Genomic DNA, 23,450 nt, shown 5'->3' with positions numbered 1-23,450 from the left:
TTCTTATAACATGAGGAAAAATGGTACTACCTCATGAGAATATAGTTGATGACCAAGAAGACATAACCTCATCTCTTAATACATTTGTTTGGAGAAATAGGAGGAATGTTGAACATTGCAAGAACACTAGCCAGGTATTGGAAGAAGAAGAATCTAGAGAAAAAGTCTTAGACAAGGTTGTTCAAAGGAGAGATGTCCAAAGGGTAGAAAGATAGTTAAGACATGAGCCTCAAAGAAAAAACTAATCTAGAACCCTAGAACAAACAAGGTTCCTTAGAAGTACCAAAGAGCAGGGTGGGCAAGACCCTATTTTTGATAAACTCATAGAACTTGGTTTTCCCATCCTAGATATTCCTAAGCAAAAAGGTCAAAAGAAAATTTAGAGTAGACCATCTTCACTTGTTATAAATCAAATCTCTTTACATACCACCTGGCAGGTATTGGCCTTACATGAAATTACCACTCCCCCAGTTATCAATTTTCCACCATACCTTGCTAGAACAATTATGGCTGCTCCTTGGGCTATAGCAATAGGTCCATTAGCACTAACAACCTATCACCCACTCCCAATTGGTTCAAGGAAGAATTTCCCTAAATTTTTAGGTCATGGGAAGGTTACCACAAATGAACATATTAAGGCCTTCTTCACAACTACTCACATCTTAGGGGTTACTCATGAAGATGTTGCTATAAGATTATTTGTAGAGATCTTGACAAAAAGTGTAGCAGATTGGTTTTATCATCTGGATGATGGCTCAATCACCAATTGGGATACGATGAGAATGACCTTCGAAACTAGGTTTAAGACTGCAAAAGATGAACATGTCTTGTTAACATAGTTTACATCCATTAAAAAACAACCCACCATGATTATGAGGGATTTTATTGTGACTTTTAATAAGATCACTAGCAAGATCTTGACAACTTATAGGCATACTATTGGCAATTTGGAAAAATTCTTTATAAGTGCAATGCCACCAGATATCAAATATGATTTAAGAAGGTCTCATCCCACAGATTTAGTAGGTGCACAAAAGAAAGTAGTCAAATTTGAAGATGACCTAATCTTTGCCAGGAAGTGGAAAAGGGAACTCCAAACCAAGGAAATCTCCAACTATACCACCTCATATGACAAATTGATTCAAAATTTATCAAATGAACTAGTGGTAGTGAAAAGAAAATTACTCGAGTCAAATAATTCTTATCAACAAAATTATCAAAACTCGTCAGGAAGAAATAATGATGGAAAATTTCCACAACTTACAGGATCACAACCAAGATTGGCGATTCAAGTGGTATTGAAGAAAAGAAACATGTGCATGTTTCATTTGACAACATATCATGATAGTGAAAGCTACCTGAAGATTGCTCATATGATGCAGTTGTTATCCACTAACAAGTTAAGCACTACTACTTCTTTCCCTAAATCAGATTCATACTCAAATGGAAACATTGGAAAATTATTCTTCGAATATGAGTCTGATTCTAAGCCAAAAGGAAAATTTTATGCAACTATTGATGGAACTTCATACATAGTACTAACTTGAGGTCAAAAACTCAAAAGGCCACACTCTAGTCATGCTTTAGGAAATGACCCTAACTCTTCATCAAATAATATTCACATTGATCAAGGAGCATCAATGTCTCAAATAGGTAAGGAAAAGACCCCTTTTGATTTCATCTAATTTTGTGAAGAGCCAAAAATTCAAATCTCCCCTATAGATTATTTGAAATCTCATCCCTCTAAGATGAAAAGTTTGGTAGATCATTGTAAAGGGAATGCTTCAAAATTGAATCATAATGCGACCATAAAAGAAGGGGATGAAACTTTGACATCTAATCTATTTAACCAAGAGGATTCCACTATCCTAGCAACCTCTCCTAGGCAAAACCCTGACCCATTCTATATTTCACTGTATATTAACGAATGCAAATTGAGCAATTGCATAATACATTTAGGTGGATCAAAAAATGTGATGCCTTATTCCATAGCTAAAGCCTTGGGTCTCTCTCTTACTAAAGTTTAGGGAAGGTGTTACTCTATGGATGCCAAACAAGTCCCCTTGCTTGGACAAATCAAAGATGCTCAAGTAGCCTTAGCTTCTCATCCAGAAAAGAAACTATTATTGACTATCCTAGATGAGGATATTCTAGAAAGCTATGGTCCTCTCTTAAGTAGGATTTTTTGCCAAGATTTAGGAGGAGAAATAAAGTTAGACTAGTCCCAAGTAGTCATACCCATAGGAAGCAAGAAAGTTAAATTGGAACCTGAAGAAAAAGAAAAATTTACTATCCTAAAGTCAGATGATCCTAAAGCTCAAATCCTCTACCAAGCACTGGATTTTGGTAATTACATGTTTACTAAAGAGGCTCTAGATAAAAAAAGAAATGAAGACCTAAGAAAGGAAATCCATAATGAGAAAGAAGAGTCAACAGACATCTAGACATTGGAGTTTGATGGAAGTTCTTCATCTGGATCTAGTGCAGGTGTAGTGTTAATACATCCTAAAGGAGAGTCTAAACCCATGGATTTTAAACTTGAATTTGGGAACACAAATAACATGATAGAATATGAATCTTTTCTACTCAGGATAAAAGTCACAAAGGAGAAATGAATACAAATTCTAAATACCCAAGGTGATGCGGAACTCATTGTGAAGCAAATTAGGTGACAATACTCTATGAAGAATCATAAATTGAAAAATTATAGAAATAAGGTATGGGATGAAATAGAAGGCCTTGATGCATTTTCTATTGAGTCAGTACCAAGAGAAATGAATACTAAATCAAACTCATTGGCCTTTTTCTCTTCTTTATTACTTCCTCATCCATAATTCAAGGATAAGAAGTACCAAGTGGAAATCCTATATCAAGCCTCTATCTCAGAAAACAAGGAATCTTGGCAAGTCCTCAAAAATGACAAGAGCCTACAACTATTCCTAGAAAATGATAAAGCTATCTATCAACATCAATCTGATAGAGGAAACCATGGAGACCCTAATCATGAGTGAAAAGAAGACCAAACTAATGAAGTCCAATTGTGAGGTAGCATCATTCCCCCATAGTTTGTATCTTTAGAAAAGTTGTTTAATAGAATGATGCTTACATCAAGTGTAAGAGGATGGAGAAAGATCTTACTAGTGGCAAGTATGAAGGGGTAAATATTGGAGATGATCATAATCCTAAAATGATCAATATTGGGAAGTGTTGTTCACCCAAGGAGAAAGAAGCTGCCAAACAACTTTTCATAGAATACCAAGATATATTCACATGGAGTTACAAGGATTTAAAAGGTTACAGGAATGGGGAAGTGAAACACAAAATTCCTTTGAAGCCTAATGCAGTTCCTTTCTGGTAGAAATAGAGGGATTACAATCCTAAAGTGGCTGATGCTATATTTAGGGAAGTTCACAAGATGTTAAAAGCAAGGATTTTTTGGAAATATTCAATATATGATAAGTTATTGAGAGGGGAGGGGTGAATCAATAACTTTAAATTCTTCTTTTGAATTAGTCACAAACCAATCTATGCTATTGTATGCATTAATACTAAAAGTTAAAACATTCATCACACAAAAGAACACAATATTTTGGTGACCCAGAAACCTTCCAAATAGAAAGTAAAATTGGGGCAAGGATGATACCCACAAAACTTCAATAATACAACATTAAGTTGGCCTGTTAAGGCTTACATTGACCACTTCTAGTGATCTACATCGTTAAGAGCACAAAGGACTGCTAGGTCCACCTTGTTAGAGGATTTACAAACATACAATGAAGTATGCACTCAGTTAAGAGATTTGTACAAAGACTATTAAGTCTACCATGTTAGAGGATTTAGAAAATTGATTCATCTATTAAGATGAAGTAGTGGATCTACTTACAACTAATTTTTGATAAGATCCTTTATGCACTGATCACCTTATGTGATAGATATAACTTTTCTACCTCTGTATTGACCTTGCGGTATTCCTTGAACTACTGCTGATAATCTTTCACATATACTTCTCATTACTTTGCTATTGCTTCCATGCATATGATATCTTACAATACCCCTTACATATATATCTTTCAAATTTACAAAATTTCAAGGTCAGCCAAAACATAAGGGAACAATTACATTGCAAAGTCAACCCAAAAGTAAATAACTTGGGTTCACTACACTGACTCGGTGACCTTTTGATACATGGTGTTCATTGCATTACTCAGGATCATTAGGCACTCAGTAGAAGTGAAGGCTTAGTCCATACTAATCACTTAATGTAGTTCTGGACTTGGTGACCATTGGTGACTCGGTAGATACTGAGTTTACCTTGCTTCACTCGGTAAACACTAATTCTTCCAATGCTCGGTTTACACAAAATTTGCATGACACAAGCTTACTAGTTGATAGACATTGTGAAGCTAAGTAGACACTTCTGATCTTCATATTGCCTGTATTTTCTTGGTAGCCATTGTCTACTTGGTGTAAATTTTTGAACTCTTCAAAGCTTGGTTAACACTAGAATGCTTGGTGAGAGTAGAGAATTAAGTACTGAGCTTGGTAGTTATACTAATATGGATAAGTGTTGTCACTAATGGCAATACTAAATTAATGCCAACAATCTGCCCCTTTGGCATTAGTGAAAAAACACTTATAAGCCAAAACATATGTACATAAATTGACTCACTAAATTTTGGTTTTTCAAAATTGATCTTTGTAAAGCTGCTGCATATACATTTCTACATATATCTCCTTGATGACATATAATGTATATACAAAGATACTTATGTACATAGCTATACACATATACATGCTAACTCTATTGAGTGCTATCTCACCCTTTCACTTATACTAATATCTCTCCTTATATACAAAATTTCCTTTTTGTTTATACTAATATCTCTCCCCCTTTTTGACAGTAATGCCAAAGGGCTACATGTACTATCTATATAGTTACATCAAATTGAGAGAGAAATTCTTGATGTACCTTAAGAATGAGGGTAAATGAAGTATCCCAATTCTTTTACAAAATTTTGCAGTTGGAGAGACCAATCTGAACTTTTGCTAATAATTTGATCATGTGATTAGCCACTGAGAAGTTCTGATCCTAAACTAATGTCCTGCAATGGGCAATATGTTTCTACATTGTATCCATTATTGGAAGATCATGTTCTGAATATCAATCAAGGTTTCTCTTATTCTTGCTTCTCTTAGAAGTTTTGCCTACACTTTTGCTAGATATTTCACCTTAGTGTGATGAGAGGAGCTGGAAGAGGGGTCAGCCTGAAACTTTGATGCACTAGATTTCATGTCAACATCAATCTTATTTAGCTTCTCCTTTATTTTATTGGTAAAACTAGACATATCAAAACAAATTTCAAAAAGCGATGCTGCATTATTAAAGGAAGTTTCAAAATTGCCCAAAAATGTGGACAACTCCACTTTCTGCTGAGCAATATGCTCTAGCACCTTGGTATCAAACTTCCTTTTAGCCTTTTCAATTAGCTTCTCTTGTTTAGAGGAATCCTCATTATATTTCTATATAGCCTCTTCTAATTGAATCAAAATATGTTGAGTAGAATCTACTTCAATACCTATAGAATTTGTAAGTATATTCTTGGCATTTTCAATTATTCTATACTCCTTATCCCTTTCAAACCTTAGCTACTTCTGTGTAGATTTCTTCTCCATGAGTTGACTAGCTAACCTCATTTCTTCAATAGTAACAGTCTCATAGTCAATCTTAGGTATTATTATCTCTATGTCTAAGTCAATGTCTTCTTCAATTTCCTTTCTAGTGATCAGAAATTTCAATGGTTGCCTTGGTTTTACTTCAATGATGACTAGTTTGACCTTTGGAATAGACACAATAGTAGAGATAGAAGGGCTAGTAGTGAAAAATGGAATAGGGCTTAAGGATTGAATGCCAATAGAAGTCCTAAATGGACCAAAAATTGAAACACTTCTCAAAAATGGTGCCACACTTGGTAGAATACTCATAGAACTGTCTGAACTAACTGGAATCAAAGTAGATGTAGACAATGTAGATGAAAAAAAAACTATAGAGCTTATTGGAATTGATGAAGACAAAATTGTAGAACTTACTAATGCACAAAATAAAGATGCAGATACAAAGGGAGCTAACTTGGTAGCTGAAGGGGTAACAGTCAGCTTTGTAGATGAAGTGCTTGATCCTTGGAGCTAGGAGGTGACTGGTGAAGGTTGAGAAATTGATGTTGTTGTGCTCACAATTTCACTAGTAGAAGCTATCTCCATAGATGTGACAGTATGTGGTGGAGTGTGAGGAAGAGATGCAATAGCTTCTACTACAATTCTAATTAGATCATCTTCATCCTTTTCTTCCTCTTCTACTTCTTCTACCTCTCCTTCTTCATTCATTTCTTCTACTTCCTCCTCCTCTTCTTCCTTCTCTTCTTCTTCCTTCTCCTCCATTAGAGAATGCAATTCACCTTCAGTAACTATAATGGAAGGAGTTTTGTCATCATCATTATCATCATCATCACTATCATCATATTTAATTATAATGATTTCTTTTGATGGCTTGTTGAGATGATATACATCTCTCTAGACATCTAAGGCATGCTTAACTACTAATTCTATGTTATTCATTAATATAAAGCATGAGTTAAGCTTTAGAATCATTCTATCTTCATGTTGTTTCATTGCCTTCTTTACTTCAGCATTAGTTAGATTAGGTACTAACTATTTCATCTGTTGTTCAAAGATGTCTTTAATATTTTGTACCATGTTCTCCCATCTGGCTTGAATTTTGGAAAAAAGATCTACATGGATTTGAGGTTGCATCTGAGTAGGGGAGTATTTCCAAATACCCATCTTTTCCATGACTAAGTCATTAATCTCTTTCTAGTCAGCTGGAGTCTGAGTCTCATACTTGAGAACTTTGAAATTACATATTCTTTCTCCAACTCATAGCTATTTCATCCTTTCCTCAAATGTGGGTGGAGAGCAAATGAATACTGGTTCACTTTTACCTTTCCTACCTCTTTTACAGAACACTACAGTAGGTTTCTTCTGAGGTTTAGTAATAATCACTCTACCTTTATTCCTTGCTAGTTCCTCTTTCTCTGATTCTTCTTCTTCACCTTCATCATATTCCTCTTCTTCATCCTCATCCTTGCCCTTGGTAAGCATTAGAGGACCTTCAACTTTCTTCAATTTTTCAATCCTCTTCTTGCCTCTGTTGATAGCTTGTGGAATCTTGATACTAAGTTCTATCTTCTTCTTAGCTTCCTCATAAGTGCCTAATGTAAGAAGATTTGGATTGGTTAGCTCATTTACTAAAGCCTCAATGATGTCTCTAGCTTCATCAATGTTAATTTCACAAGACAATGGTTTTACCCATGCCACTCTTGGTATTACTACTTGTATGTACACTCTTTTACAGTCCACCATGAAGCATATGTCATCCTTGTAGTCTTCCACAAGCTTGGGTGGGATTTAGAATCTCTTATTCATTTTCTCTTTGAATGCATCAAAGTAATTATCCAACACCCTTTCAAATTTTTCACCATTTCTTCAATAAATTCATTTATCTGATAAAGAACATGGGTGTCTTTTCTCCATATGACTATGCCCTTAGATGGAAAGAATTTTTGAAAATAAAAGAATAAATAGGTAAGCGATGAACTGAAATTGAAGGAATTGTTCTTGGAAGTCTTCAAAATTTCAATGTTTTTATTCAATTGCTTCGAAGTACATTGAACAAATCAAATTCAAGGTTCTTCTTTATAACCTTGTATGCTAGGTCAACTGCCTCACAAGGAATGTTGTTTGACTGACTCGAGCTATAGATTTTATGTGCAATGATATGGATGCCAAACCTAAGCTCTATATTAGTGACATTGTTTAGTTTCAAACCTCTACCATCCCACTCAGCTAGGGTTTACTTCTATAGTTCCTCTTGACCTAGGGTTTTGGTTGATTTGGCCTTAGTATTGGAAGACCCATAACCTTGTGTATCATCTTCTCTGTAATCAGAATGGATTGCTCCAACCATAATTGACCATTGTGAAACTAACTCAATATGTATCTTATCCACTTCACTTGGAAATTTTGAGGCATGTGAGGGATATGAGTTAATCCTTTGACTTTTGAATGTTTATGGTCAAGTTTCAAAACTCTGTCAACACACATTTCAGCTAGGGTAGTATCCATTTCTAGTGTCCCTAATTCTTGAACAAAACATTTAAAGTGAGTTTGTATGTAATTAATTAGGAGTACCTTGGGCGAGATTTCTAACTGAGGTCCATGTGCATCAAGTGACTCAACAATGGCCAGAATGATTTTGAAGTTTGGTGCTTTCCATTCAACACCCTTAACCAGCATTTCAGAACCCTTCTTTGGTTTAGTGCTGCTTCCACCGGTAGATGCCATCGCTGCTCAGTAGATGATGAAATTCATGAAGATCTTGCTGCTGAATAACTCATAAACACTATAATGCTCTTCCAAATTGCTCTACTCTTCAAATACTATAGATGCGATGAAAAATGAAGTCAAAATTGCCCTTTTATTGAGAAATTTTCATAAATACTCGGTACCATTATGACATAGTGCATGAAAAACTATCATCCACTGACCTAACTTAGAAAAAGTATCAACTTGGTGAACAAACCAAATTTCCTTTACTCCCAACCTCGCTCGGTAAGGTCTACAACCAACTTTCCTCAATGGAGTCTAATGTAGCTCGGCGAAGGATAACCTTTCTATGATTCCTAGTGTATCTAGAATACTGATTGGATCATTTGCATTCCTCATATTTCTTGGAACTACTTATGATTTTCTTGCTGAGTACAACTCCAACTCATTCTTAGGAATTTAGTTTAAGGGGATGGAGTCACCCACTTCTTGAGTGACTTCACTACCATGATTCGAGCTTGTATCCTCAGTAGATTTAGGAATCCATTGCTGTCTCATTTGTTTCCTTATATTGTCAGCCCTTGCTTTCTTTTCATCTTCAACTTTGCCTATATTCATGTAATTTTTAGCTATATGATTGAGTTCAGTGCATGTGTAACACCTGATAGTAGTATCTTTCTTTCTTAGGTGATGCCTTCCACAATTTATGCCAGTGTGTCCATATTCTCCACAATAATGACATCTGCACCAGGTATTATAGTTCCATCCAAATATTGCCTTTACTAATTGTTCAGCTAGATTGAATGATTTAGATCTACATTGAGATGCCTTGTGACCATGCTTTTTGCCTTTGTGAAATTTACATTCAAATTTTGGTTTCTCCTTGCATTCATTGGCTTTGTGACCATGCTGATTGTAGTTATAGCACTTTCCATTGAATTTTCCTTTTCCATTGCTCCAATATTTTTTTGATGTATGACCAATTTTCCCACAATGATTGCATGAGGGTTTTAGATTCCTTTTTGCACCTTTCTTGGAAGATTCACCTCGTTCTTCATTGTATCCTAGTCCTGCTTTACCCTTTTGCCTATGAAGATTCTGCTCATTTTGATTATTCAATTGATTCATGTCTTCTTGTGATTTCAACATTCTCTCATTGATTTTTTTTTCAGCATTTAGGTTATTCTTCAATTTTTCAACGATTTTCTTTTCACATCTCAGTTCTCTCATTATTCTTTCATTAATTTCCCTTTCATAATTTAGGTCACTTCTTATTCTTTCATTCTGTGTTTTGAGAATCTAAATTTCTTCATTTGCTCCAATGATTTGATCAATCAGGTCTTCATGCTGATTGGATTGATTTTGTTATTCATTGTTTCTTGCCTCCAGGTCTTCATTTTCCTTATTTCTTTGTTCCAAAATTTTACATAGCCCAATTGATTGGATTTCTTGTTCTCTTTTAAGTTTCCTTACTTCTTGCAGAGAGCCATTCTTTGCTAGAAATTCTTTGATTGCTTCATTAGCTTCATCCGAGCTACTTGATGGGAAAAAGTCTTCAATCTTCTCTTTAACATACTGATGATCATCCATTTGTCTTGCAAGTTCCTTCCTTCTTTTCAAGGATTGGGAAAGGTGCTCCTTTGTTTTTTTGAGTTGAGCTATGGCCATCTCCAGATCTAGCTTTTCATTTTCAATTGCCTTATCAAGTCTGAATATCTCCATTTATCCTTGGATCTTTGCTCAAGCTATCAAACTTTTATCCTAAGAACCACAATGCTCTAATACCAATTGTTGGAAATATTCAATATATGATAAGTTACTGAGAGGGGAGGGGTGAATTAGTAACTTTAAATTCTTCTTTTGAATTAGTCACAAACCAATCTATGCTACTGTATGCATTAATACTAAAATTTAAAACATCATCACACAAAAGAACACAATATTTTGGTGACCTAGAAACCTTCCAAATAGAAAGTAAAACTGGGGTGGGGATGATACCGCCAAAACTTCAATACTACAATATAAAGTTGGCCTGTTAAGGCTTAAATTGACCACTTCTAGTGATCTACCCTATTAAGAGCACAAAGGACTGCTAGGTCCACCTTGTTAGAGGATTTACAAACATAAAATGAAGTATGCACTCGGTTAAGAGATTTATACAAAGATTGTTAAGTCTACCTTGTTAGAGGATTTAGAAAACTAATTTGCCTATTAAGATGAAGTAGTGGATCTGCTTACAACTGATTGTTGATAAGATCCTTTATGCACTGAACACCTTATGTGATAGATATAACTTTTCTGCCTCTATATTGACCTTACTGTATTCCTTGAACTACTACTGATAATCTTTCACATATACTTCTCATTACTTCACTATTGCTTCCATGTATATGATATCTTACAATACCCCTTACATATATATCTTTCAAATTTACAAAATTGCAAGGTCAGCCAAAACATAAGTGAGCAAATACATTAGAAATTCGACCCAAAAGTAAATAACTTAGGCTCACTGAACTAACTCGGTGACCTTTTGATATAGGGCATTCACTACATTACTCAGTGTTGGTCTGAATTTTTGTTTGATAGAAGTCTTTTGTCCAATTGTAGAAAAGTCAGATTTTTCATTCTTGTGGATTATAGGGTTTCTAGATAATTCATCCGTTTGCTAGCCTTTGAAATTTTTTTGTGAAAACCCTACATTTCTTTCTATTCATAAATTTTCAGGTGCGAAATATTTGAATTTTCAAGTAGGGTGAATATTCTATTTTCTTTTTATCTTCTGTGCCCTCGAGATACCTTTCCTCTCATATTCCCCAACCGTCCGATCTAAGTAGATCCACTATTGTCGTTAGCTTGCTATGCAAACATGGGCACTTTTTATGTATGGCAAGGTAGCGAGTGCTGAAAAGTTTATAAAACGAGACTACAAAATGAAGATACAGAGGTCAGAGCTTTGTTTTCTGGCTGATTTATTAGTCAAGTACACAGTACAATTACCGTCAAAATAGGAAAGGAGACCCAATAGAAGCAGTCTGAAGTTGGCACCGAAATGATGATTTTTTCGATGTTTTGCTACCTTGCTATCGAAAAAATTTGACATCTCACTGTTAGCGAAGTAGCGAGGGCCCATGAAATTGAAGAGTCGGTAACATTGAAATTCATTAGTACCATGACTAATCCAGGTGGCATGATAAGTAATAACTGCCATCATCAGAAGCAGTTAATAGCAGCAATAGTAATCTGATGGACCCTTGCATTTCATGGTGCCAAAATTTATTAAAGTTGCCAGAGCTCGCTACCTCACTATGGAAAAAATTTGACATCTTGCTGTTAGCGAAGTAGCGAGGCCCCGTGAAATCAAGAGTTGGTGGGACCTTTAGTAACGTGGGATGATGACTAGGACTAAAGTAAGATCTTAAAGGATGCCAACTATGTAGAATTCCATACTTCATCAATTCCCTTCTGATCAAATGTGCAAGAGATCCTGAGCGTCAAATTAGAATAGAATCAACAGTCCTCACTATCTCGCGTTGAAAAGTTGCATGTTATTTAAGCTATGCAATGTAGCGAGTATAAGTCAAAAAATTGTGTGCAGTTTCCCCGCCTTTAATTAGGTCTTTGATCAATGGCCATCATCTTCTCACTATGAAGAGTTGCTAGGGAGATACGTATAGAGACATAGCGAATAAGGGCCCACCGCCATCTTTCTGAGCAAGCCCAGTAACATATCATCTACCAAATTTAGATTAGATCAATGGTTGTCGCTGCTTTGCTATGGTAAGGTGCTCGTTCTTTATGCATAATGAAGTAGCGACTTGCTGACATGTGTCCTCAGTTGCTAGTGGGTCTGAACCAAGCACCATCAAGGAAAGAGTTAAGTACGTGGTGAATTTTCATTGGATAAATTGACCAACATGTCAAGTGCAACGCCTAGTTGTTTTCTCCATATCACATGATTGTAGGATTTTTGAAGGTCAACAGCATAGGTTTAAACACAGAATGTGGTGCCACTCTCTGTATTAATTAGACATGAAAGCATCATTCGTGAGAAAAATAGAGTATAATATAGAATGATTTCATTAGTTTCATCTTACGCGAGCAAAGATTCTGAGCCATTCTTGTGTGGAAGTAATTACTGAAGGAAAGCATGCTAAAGTCTGGCAGAATTTGTGAAATTGTCTATTTGCAGAAAGTTTGCAAGAATATAGAGGAAAAAAAGACAGAATTCAAGTAAATAGTACTACCATAATCTCTGTAAGCTTTTCAATTCTGTAAAAAAAAATCCAAGATGCCTCCGAAGAAGGGATTTTTAGGTCAAATAAACTATTTGGATAGAAATGTGCATGATGACTTGCTTAAGTTGCTCCTAGAGTCTACTGTAGAGACAATGCAAGTTAAAAGGTTAACCTCATTGAACCCTAGGCTAAGGATAGCTGATGGATTGTATGATAAGGGTAATTGGGTCCAGGATGCTCAAACTTCTCAAACTGGTTTGAGTTTGTTCAAGAAATGGTTTGCAGAAAGGAAATTATATGCCCCACATGCCAATATATGGAATTTTGATCTGGGAAAGCTAGTTTTTCCTAGTGTGTTTATGGATTATGACCTTCTTGAGGCCGTGGCAAAAAGTTATGATCAAGCCACTAGGGTAGTGAGAAGAGTAAATGGTGAAGTTTAAATTACCATCAGTCCAGAAGAGATTAGGGAAGTTTTTAGTTTGGGACCTCTCACTAGGTATCATGTGCCCATTGATTTGATAGAATTAGAAAAAGAATATATGTCAAAAAGGGATGTAGTTAGACAAGGTGCACTGAAGGCCCACATAGGTAGAATTGGAAACCTACCAGCAATAACATCATCTTCTAAAGAACCTTTCAAGAAATCATGCTTTAATGCTAGGGAAGTAGAGATATACAACACCCTATGCAAAGTCTTCGGAGAGGGTGAAGAAGATTTTATTCCTGTGAGCTTCATGTATATGATCACCCAAATCTCCTCTTTCAGTGTAGAAATAATTTTTGATTTTGCATCTTACCTGGCTAATGAGATTCATAGTGGATTGGTGGGGATTACAAAGGGCAAGGTGGAGAAGGTTTGGGGTCAGTACTCCCTATTGATGCATATGTTGCTATTTAAAGGGGTTACATATTTCGGAAAAGAAATGGTTTTAAATAGGGAACAAGAGGGGGAAGCACTACTAGTTCAATTATGGAGTGCAGATATGACTGGGGAAGTAGAAAATGCTAGTTTTGTTATATTTGATAGGCACTTTGCTTCTAAACTAAGGTGCCTCATATTGAGTGACAATCCCATAATTCCTAAGGCACTAATGCACCTTGTTAGGCCTATGGACAGACCCCATAGTATAAAATTTTCACATAATTGGGGAGATATCATCCCATATCCAGTCCCAACTATCATTAGAGTTTATGGATTCAAAGGGACACCCCATGTACTACCCTATCAGGTTTCTTTAAAGGTAGGAGTAGCTGAATTTTTATGGCAGTTGGGAGGAGTAGAGGAAACCTTTTTGCACAAAAGGGGAATAGGATCAATTTTTCCTACTTGTACTGTAGCTCACTAGTTTGTAATAACTAAAGAGGGGTGGATCTTCCTCTACAAATTTTTGGATCAGTATAAGATGGCAGTATCTCACTCTCATTTTTGTGATGTAGAAGATTTCTTTAATTCTGCTCTTAGACATAGGATCAAGCTTCATCCAAGTCAGCATGAATTCTATTTCCCTGAAGACGTAATAAGGAATGAATATTCTCTCCAAGAGGAAGAAAAAAAGAAAGAGAAATGAAGAGTCTATTCAAAAGTTTTGGAGTTTATTAATTGTTTTGACAAGGATTACAATCCTCTTAGTAATGCTACAACTAATGCAGATAGAATAAATAAGCTCATGAGTACATTCCTCAAAATAATGGAGGTAATGAATGAGAAGAAACAACATTTTATTGATTCTTTTCCAGATAAAGCCAGGGAAGTAATGAGGAAATTGGGTTTCACCCCTAACATAGGGGCAGGTCCATTGGTTGTGTGAAAGAGGACAGGATATACTGTCATTCGGGATCAGATGCCCACTGTAAACAAAGGAAAGCAGATAATTGAATCTACTAGTACTATTTTTGAAGAAAGAGCCCTTGAACCCTCTCCCAAAAGAAGAAAAATAATTAGGGAAGAGGAATCACATGATGAAGGTTACTCACCTTCCCAAACTCCAATAAGAATTGAGGAGGAGCAACTCACAAATGAGAAAATTGAACAAATGGGATCACAAGGAGGAGTTTTTGTTGCTTAGGCAGATATTGATGAAGGGAACCCCCAAGAGCCTCCTGTGCTGAGTTTTGAATTAACTATAGTAGATTTTAGGGGAAGGGAATTAGACCCTATTCTAGAACAAGCCAGTCAGCAATTTTTGTCTAATAACAGTTTTGTAAAATCTAGGGCTTTCCATCAATTTGCGTGGAGGGCAAACATGCACATTTTTGAGAAAAGATGTAGGAATATGAAAACAGAGCATCCAAAAATGGATGAAGCCTCTATTTAGAATCAAATAAAGGAACAAATGATAGAAGAGTTCCAGAGTATAACCCCTGAAGAGGGTAGAAAGATGGTGAAAGGTGCAAATATTTTATTATTGTCAAATTGGGATATTGTTGATGCCTTAATTTTTAATTCTGTGTCAAATAATTTAGGATTATAGGATCTAGATAAAGAGGAATTCTTGGGAACAACATTCAGTAATGACTAAGCTACTCTTGTTATGTGGTCATTAAGAAGAGGATCCAGGACTACTCCATCACAGCTTGATGATTCAGGACTAACAGGGAGTATCATTGTGAGGAGGGTCACTGATACTTCACATGTATAGGCAGCCCACATGAATGTGGACTATTCTAAATTTTCCTTGGCCACTGCAAAAAAAGAAGAAGAGGAAATGACTGACCTGCAGAGCAAGTATGAAACAGTGGTGGATGCCTACAATAAAGAAGTAAAAAAGAGAATTGAACTTGAGAACAAGCTATTGGGAAAAACCACTAGGCCAAAAATAACATACCCTCACCCCCCAGTTGAACCTTTTAAATCCACCCCTCTCATAGAAATACCAGATACACCCCAAAGGCCACAATACTACACTGCTGAGGACTTTGAAGAAGAAAAAGGCAAACTGTGGGCTTTACATGTAGAATTGGAATCTAGATATGAAGATAAATTGAGAAAAGCTCTCACATATTTAGGGGACAAGATTGAATGGCTGCTAATTTATGATCAGTTGGCCAGGGTGATCAGTATCTGGGAGGATTTGAAATCTAATGATGAGGCCCTAATGCCTATTTTGAATAAATGGGTGACAAGGGAGAAAGAAATAACACTTTTGTGTTTCTCTATCATAGATAATTCTTTTGATCAAATTGAAAAGACATTTGATATTGTTTCTGATCTCACTGATTTTAATAATAAAAGGGTCCATTTACAAAAAGTAGTAGTAGGCTACTTTGAAAAGTACAAAAGCCAGAAATTCAATTTGTTTCCTCATGCCTTAGATAAAGAGAATAATTTGAAAAGCAAAGATGAATGGGCAAAGGAACTTGATGATTTATTCTATTTAAGAATGAATCAAGTCATTAATGAATCAGGGCATGCATGGTGGGCTGCCACAACAGAAGAAATGGTGAAAGCCCAAATATTCTTTGATTCTTTAAAGCAAGAATTTGTTACAATTAACAAGGATGCTGAATATGTGCTAAAAAGATAGAGGGATATTTTATAGTTCAATTGGTCAGATGATACATTATTTGCAAATGGATGGCAGATATGGCTCTTGTTGAGTAGTTTGATGAAGATGAAGATGATAGTGATGAAATGCAAGGTGAGGAGATCCAAATCACTGACCCTATCACTACTCAAACCCAACCAAAAGAAGAAGACAAGGATAATCTGTTACCTTTAGTTACAGATCTAGGACCGCAGGATGCCGATACAACTAAAGAAAGGAAAAGGTAGAAGTTATTTTCCCAATACAGGATAAAGATGGTGAAAGCCCACAGGTGGATGTTGACATGCCATCATCAGAACAAACTTCATCGTTGGTTAATTTGGCTGTTGCATATGAGGAAGGATCAGAATAGCAACCAACTTAGCAACACAGGAGCATGTAACAAGAGGGCCCACAAAAGGAATGTCTGACGTAAAATTTTTGCTGTTACTCGCATTTTTATCATCTTGTTACAAGTATATGTAAGTGTCTTTTAAAGGACACTTGTCATTTGTCTTTAGCCTGAAGCTTGTTGCATCTCACACTATTTAAGTGAGATCCCAAGGCTATAGAATGGTTCAAATTCTATTTTTCTAAGTAATATGCTTAGTCTGTTTTTGGTCCAAATTTTGAAAGCAAGTTTATGATGTATTTTCTCTGTCAATTATCTAAGAATACATGAATATAGAATGAGCTCTATTTCTTTCTGAAGGTCATTCTAAGTCTACTGTAAATGATATACCATTTTCAAAGAAGATGAATAAAAATTGTGAACTGTCCCCATATCAGTTCTTTCTGAATCTTGTCTCCTTTCAATTACTTGGTTGTCTTGATATTGTATAAGTAAAGACTTGTGCAATTGAATGCAATCTAGATAGGTTGTATATCTATTTATCACTGCTGTTAATTCAATGGATTAAATAAAATCTTTGATGAATGTGATAAGGTTTCTTTAGTAGTGGAAAGGGTTTTGAATGATGAATTCTGATAAGAATTGCTAATAGAATTTGTTGTAAGGTAACAAACTAGATTTGAGAACTTGCTATAGACTCTGAACCCCAATGGATTAGGAACTGGTCAAGTTGATACAGCTGAAGGAGAAATATATCATAAATGATTATCAAAATGAAGCATCAAATCAAATTTTACTTTTATTTCCTATAGATCTTCAAAGCTGGACAACATTTGTCTGCATGGAGTGTTTTAGCTTCAGTTAGCCACTATTGTTAAGAACATCTATAGATCTATAGAAGATTTCTTAGCCATATTTAAAATATGGGATGTGTTTATCAAGTTAGTAAGAATTATGTATATGTTTGAGGATTTTGAAATGAGAATCAGAATGAAACTAAGAATAATCCTCATACAGTTGTTCCAGCTTTGAATCATCCCTGGGTATACCCACCTTGGTTTTGCAGAGCCAAAAGAGTAGAAAACCATCTGTGGTTTTGTTGAAGTTGGGTCCAAATACTTTGCATATACAATTGTTAATAAGAATTGGCTAGTCTTTAGATTGTGTATGTACTATCATTCTTGTATTAAGCATTTTGTCACTTAGTGGTTTTAGTGCATTTTAAAACACCAACACTCGGCATCATCATGCACTTGGTAGAAGTCAAGGCTCGATCCATACTAATCACTCAATGTAGTTCTGAACTCCGTGACCACTGGTGACTTGGTAGATGTAGTGTCACTCGGTAGATACTGAGTTTACCTTGCTTCACTCGGTAAACACTAATTCTTCTAGTGCTCAGTTTACATAGAATCTGCATGACACAAGCTTACTATTTAGTAGACATTGTGAAGCTCAATAGACACCGTTGATCTTCATATTTCCTATATTTACTCAATAGCCACTGTCTGCCCGATGTAAACTACTAAACTCTTTAAAGCTTGTTTAACACTGGAATGCTTGGTGAGAGTAGAGAATTAAGTGCTGAGCTCGGTAGTTATACTGATATGGATAAGTGTTGTCACTAATGGCAATACTAACTTAATGCCAACAGGATTATTTATCCCATTCATCACTCCACCTAGGTAGCCAATATAGTACCAATTAGGAAGAAGAATGGAAAGATAAGGATTTGTATTGATTTTCAAAATTTGAATCAGGCATCATTAAAAGACAATTTTTCTCTTACTAACATGGATTACCTAATACAAATGGTGGCTCAAGCTGAAATGTTTTCCATGCTTGATAGCTTCTCAGGTTACAATCAAATCAAAGTAGAAGAGAAAGGTAAACACAAAACAACTTTCACCACCCCTTGGGGTATGTTTGCATATCATAGAATGCTCTTGGGATCATTAATGCTGGTGCCACTTTTCAAAGATGCATGAGAAAAATGTTTGTAGATCTATAAGATTGAAATATTGTGATGTACCTAGATGATCTCACTATCTTTTCAAAGAAAAGAAAAAACCACACAGAAGACTTGAAGAAAGTATTGCAGAGGTTTTAGGAGCAAAAAATCTCTCTAAATCCTAAATAGTCAATTTTTTGTGTGACAGAGGGAAAGATTCTTGGTCACATAGTTTCCCAAGAAGGTATTAGAATTGATCCTGATCGAGTCGAAGCCATCCGAAGACTGAGCCAACTGGAAAATAAAATAGGATTTAAGTTGTTCTTCAAACAAGTGAATTTACTTAGAATATTTGTACCAAATTTTGTGGAAATTACTAAATGCATCGTAGACATGATGAAAGGAAATTTGAATTTCCAATGGAATGAAGCTGGGAAACAAGCTTTCTAGGATATAAAGATAGCTATTGCTAATGTGCCAGAATTATGCCATCCTAATTATAAATTGGACTTTATTATTTACTATTATTCCTCAGAACACACCTTATCAACTATCCTTATGCAAGACAACAAGGAAGGGATACAAGAACCCATAGCCTTCATGAGCATACCTCTGAAAAATCATGAGTTGAAATACTCACAAATTGAAAAACACGCCTTTACAGTAGTCAAAGTGCTAAAGAATTTTAGATTCTACATCTTGCACTCACATTCTATGGTCTACATTCCAAATTTAGTAGTAAAAAGTGTGTTGACACAAAAGGATGTAGGGTGTGATGCCAGAGGGACATGGATAGTGAAAATGTAAGAGTATGATATTGAAATCAACCCTATTAAGCTAGTGAGTGCAAAGCAATTGTAGAAAATAGAATTGCTGAAGAAAAAGAGGGATCAAGAGAAAAGAAACTATTAATATTAGTAGGTATATAGGATTCTTGGTTCAAAAATATTGCCTACATACTGACCTACAGAGAATGCCCTGAAAGTATGACAACAAAACAAAGAAGAGACCTTAAGCTAAAAGTAGATAAATATGTAATTTGGGATAAAAAGTTGTTTATGAAAGCTATAAAGGCACTTTCCTCAGGTGTGTAGACAAATAATAGTAGGAAAAGTTGTTAAGGACATTCCATGATGAAGCATGTGGTAGACATTTCTCATCTTGAGTCATAGATTTCAAAATACTAAGACAGTGTTACTACTAACCGAGAATGTTTAAAGATGCCTACTCCTGGGTGGAAAAGTGTGAGAAGTGTAAGATGTTCACCAAAGGACCTCAATTAGTTGCTCTACCTCTCAAACCCATCATTATTGAAGGTCCTTTCCGACAATGGGGCCTCAACTTCATTGGCCCAATCAATCCCATATCCAGCACTGGTCACTAGTATGTGGTAATGACAACTAATTATTTCACCAAGTGGGTTGAAGCCAAAGAAACTAAGAAAGCTACTTTGGAGGTAGTGTATGAATTCATTAAAGAGAATTTACTAGTTAGATTTGGTGTTCCTATCAAATTGGTAATGGATAATGCAACGTATTTCTCTTTAGTTGAGATTACCCAATTCTATTTTGAACATGGAATTACAATTAGTCACTCATCTGACGATTTCTTGCAAGGAAATGATTAGGCATAATCTATCAATAAGAATTTGATGAATATTGTCAAGAAATTGGTGTCAGATAATCAAAAGACTTGGCACAAGAAAATTCATGAGGCACTATGGGCAGATAGGGTGACACCTAAAAGGGCAATTGACATATCTCCTTTTGTTAGAACTTATAATCTTTCCTTGGTTGTATTTATTAAATGGGATAAACCAAGATATCCCTTATGTTGTTTTTCCTCTAGTCCACATGTGAGGACAAGTCCATTTTTGTAATTCCTTTATTAAGGAAAATAGTTTATTCCTCCTTAAGAGGATTATGACACTTTTTATGCACACACTTATGAATGTGGCAATCATTCACATGGGAGTTACAAATGACTCCTCCTCTCATCTCTTTATAAGAGATGCTTCTCTTTCATTCTTAACATACAATCACAATGTAGTTCTTGTAATGAGCCAGTGGCTCCATTTTCTCTCTTCTCTCTCCTTCTTTCATTCTTTAGGCATTTGCCTCATTCATATTATTCACAAGGGGTTTTCTTTGCTTTCCCCTTTCAAATCTTTGTCTCCTCTTGTTGATTCATTGGTGATTGTTCATTCTTTCACTCTCTCTCATTGGATCCAAGTTTATGGTAACTATTTTCACAAACTCTCTTGGATTAATTGATAATTCTTTTATCTTAGTTCATTTCGATGTTATTATTTCTAACATGGTATTAGAGTTACTAATCCTTTTTTTTGAGTTTTATGTGATGATGGTTGTCATTCATTGGAAGCACATCTTATTGAATAATCTCCACCTAGGTATCTCTTTTAAAAAAATATTAATTTTTTTTGCTCTTGTTAATAGTATTTATTATTATTTTTTATTGTTAAATATTTAATATATATAGACATTATTATTTTCCTAACATTTGATTGGAAGCAACACGTAAATAATCTTAATTAGGTTTTTCATTATAATTGATTAGATTATATTCATTATTATCTTAATCTTAATTAGGTTTCTCATCTATTTTTAATATTTAATAGCTATATTTTACTATTTAAAAATTTATTTTTATTCAACCTCAAATTCTATTTCATACCTATTCATTTTTTTAAAAAGATATAATATTGTTCCTACATTTAAAAAAAAAAAAACAATAATAATATTTATTTCATTGGTTTTTTAATATTTAATCCAAATATTCTAGTTTTTTTTTAGAAATTATAAACAATTTCTAATTTTGACCTCTTCATATCTGTTGGCTTTCTGTTTTTTTTAGAAATTTCTTAATCTATCTCTTTTTTAATGATCTCTCCTTCTAACTTTCTTTCCTTCTTCAAGTATTTTTTCTAATGATCTCTCCTTCTAACTTTCTTTCCTTCTTCAAGTATTTTTTCTTGGATTGCATTTCATTTTCTTTGTAGTCTTTTTGCATGCTCGCACATTTTTTTGTAAGCTTGCATGTATTTTTTTTTCTCTCTATGCTTCAAGCTATTCTATATTAAATAATTTTTGTTCTATAATTCTTCCCTGTGTGCGCTAGATCAATGTCAATGATCTGCATGTCTCAGCTAGCTCGGAAGAACAAATCTCCGATTCGAAGTGATCTAGCATCTGCAAGTTTTTATGTTTTAGTTTTTTATGTGTCCTCTCTATCCTCACGCCTCCATCTCCCCTTTAGGCTAGATGTGAGGGCCTGTCGAATCCACAGCCCGGCGATGGAAAGAATCTCTTTATTTAGCGCAGAACCCATCTTTTTCGTAAGGTTTTCTTTCAGCCCCTGAGATTCAAAAAGGTTATCGACAACTATTATGGTCAGATCTTCCAAAAAAATTAGGTTGCTGGCGTCGCCCGATAAAATAGTATTGTTAGGGTTTGATCGCTGCAACTTCCTCAAAAATCTTCATTGGTTTTTAGATGATTCCTGATATCTACTTCTGAATGTCTGCAATCCATCTTGAAGGAGAAGCTTGATACAAATAAAATGAACCGATTGATGGTCTCTGCTATTTCAAGATTTGATCGATAATTTTCAATTATACTTCTTAACTGTGTATGGATTGCAATGTTATCCCGTTTGTTCAAGATCATCTTTGCCAAGATCCTCCTTATTTCCTTTAAATCGATTCACCCTGGATTGCAAAATCTGGCAGTTCTTCACATCCATTTCTCCACCTTTGGAAAAGGGACGGACGTCATCATACTCATAACACAGGCAACCTTGGGAGCTTAAGAACTTCATGTAGACGGTATTATCAGCAATATCCTTTCTCCAACACTCAGGATGGCGCCTCGGGATGGTATTAGCCTTATTCTAGCACGCATTTCTTAGCTTATGGTCAAAGAGTCTTTTCTTCTTCAAAGCATTGTTATTTTCAAGAGCAACAGCTAAAGATCTTCAGAAATTATACTTAGCTATTTTGCTTCCGTAGACCGTTGCAAGGAGAAAGGGTTCTAGGGACCCTCTTTATGGAACGCAATCAGGGTTTTGGGGCCATTTTATGAAGCGGGAGGTTTAATATAACATCTTTTTTTTTTTTCTTTTTCTTTTTTTTGTGATTGTTTCTTGTTAAAGTTTTTTTTAAGATTTAGTATATCTAAGCTAACTTTAATCTAAAGTTTTTTTAGTTCTTTAATAACAAATCTTGAGCAATTCATTTATTAACCAAGTTATGTAGTAATTTTATTTTATTTTATTTTTTTCATTAAGCATTTATACGTTTCAAATGGTCATATTGTAGGTTATAAAACTAATTTATAACCTCTATACGGCTTTTGATCACATTTAAAGCTCTAATTTATAAGTTTGGTTATCTCTGTAGTGTAATTTTTTTAAAGTTATAAATTATTACGTTGTGAAATTCATTTATAACTTGTACGTTTGGCTTTAATAATTATAATTTGTATTAGTTAGATGCATCTAAAAAATCTATTTTTAAGTTTCTATTTTAAGGATATTTTCAGATTCCTTAGTAACGGTTCTGCATGTTGCAGGATTATTATTCCTCTAATATTTTCTTGTAGATCTGCATCATTATTCACCTATAACAACGTCTATTTTTAAAGTTATTTTAACTCAAGATTTTTTTTAGAATACTATTCATAATATCACGAGAAAGAATAGTTATCATAACCAATTCTTGCCTAATAAAGAGAAATCCTGCTAACAAGAGAAGTTGTTGCTAATTAACAAAGATAAAACATCTTTTCCTATGAATGCATGTAGGCATTTAATTCAGTAAGTTTTTTATCAAATAAAATCAATATATAAATGTTTCTTTTCTCTCTCCTATTATAATTAAACCTAAACCTATTGCATGCCTAACTTTTTAAACCCTCTCCTCTGGGCCCAACCCCCTACACTTGATTATTAGAACCCACCGACTCCACCATAATCCCTATGTTGTC

The sequence above is a fragment of the Cupressus sempervirens genome, chromosome 8 (assembly GCF_028749045.1).
Source record: "Cupressus sempervirens isolate cs-2001-9-10 chromosome 8, ASM2874904v1, whole genome shotgun sequence".
Classification (NCBI taxonomy): domain Eukaryota; kingdom Viridiplantae; phylum Streptophyta; class Pinopsida; order Cupressales; family Cupressaceae; genus Cupressus; species Cupressus sempervirens.
The sequence above is the reverse complement of the archived record's forward strand: the minus strand, read 5'-3'. Positions refer to the sequence as shown.